The following is a 1,331-nucleotide window of genomic DNA, read 5'->3' on the forward strand; positions in this document are numbered from 1 at the left end:
ATTGCACCAACTAGTACTTGAGGACAGATGCCCTGTTGGTGGAGAAACCGGTGCTAAAGAAAACCCATCACTATGGTGGCACGTGTGCACTGACAAGTAGACTAGCTTGACCAAATGTGCTAAAAATAGGGTATAATTTTTTTTAAATGGAGTATAACGGATGAAAATATCTCAAATTGGGTAATACTTGTCAAAAATGACAAAAATAGGGGTAAAAAGTGAAAATTAACTCTAGATAGAAAGTACACTTTCAGCTCACCACTAGGCTCATGAAAGTACACTTTCTATCTCGAGTAAAACATGGTCTTGCTCGATATGTTCTTTGCTTCATTGTCGTGTTGGTTGCTACCGAAAGCCAACCCTCTCTCATCTGGAGAGTTCACATCTCTATCATGTTTTGCCACTCTCCAATTTTTCAGAAATTACACGTGGCTACTTGAACCTCCACCGCCATGCAACAACGATTAGATTTTTGCTTGCAGCAAGAACATAATAATGCTACTATAAAATCCAAGCAAGTTAAAAGTTGTCACCTCGCCGCTAGAAGAAATCGAGGAGAATATCCTGTTTGGTGGCAGGGATTGCCCGATGGAGAGGTTGCAGCGGGGAGAGGGAAAGAGGTTATGGGTGAGGGAAAGAGAAAGAGAAAATAAAAATGGTTGGATGGACGGGCGAGGAGAACCCATGTATCAGTAACATTGGTAGATTTTTATTTCATAAAACCATGAACAGAAAGAAGTCATGTTCAAGAGCTAGCTTCGTGTCTCACTTAAATATCTCTCAACAAAGTTGATATCCAAAAGTTGAAGGATCAAAGATTTCCAGGGTGAGTTGGCAACTATTTTTTTTAATCTTAGCAAATTTAGCAAAATGCTAATAAAGTAAGTTCTCTAGATATGCAGCTAAGTATACCACTCTATATGAAGAATAACTACCAGGTTAATTATTCAAGCACAATGTGGGAAAAAACCCAAAGACACGGAGGCAAAGATGTAACATGCCATTCATTTTCTTGGGGCGCTAATCTCTGTTGGAGAGGTGTGAAGAAAACAAAGTACCCTCAACGACACAAAGTCTCACATTCATCTCCGTGAGCCCCGCCACACAAGTATGAGCTCACTCTACTAGCATTAGGTATTTAGGTGACCTCCAAACATTCACAAACTTGTTTGAGTTCTCATCCAACACCTAGACGGCTCGGAGATCCCAAATCTTCAAGAGTAATAGGTTAGAAAACTAATGCTTGAAGAGAATTCGTGCTCAAGTTTTGATTCAAATCTCGACTCACTAAATGTTTCCTCGGAAAGACTAGACCTCATATGTGAGAGGAA

Source organism: Triticum dicoccoides, chromosome 4A (genome assembly GCF_002162155.2).
Source record: "Triticum dicoccoides isolate Atlit2015 ecotype Zavitan chromosome 4A, WEW_v2.0, whole genome shotgun sequence".
Classification (NCBI taxonomy): Eukaryota; Viridiplantae; Streptophyta; class Magnoliopsida; order Poales; family Poaceae; genus Triticum; species Triticum dicoccoides.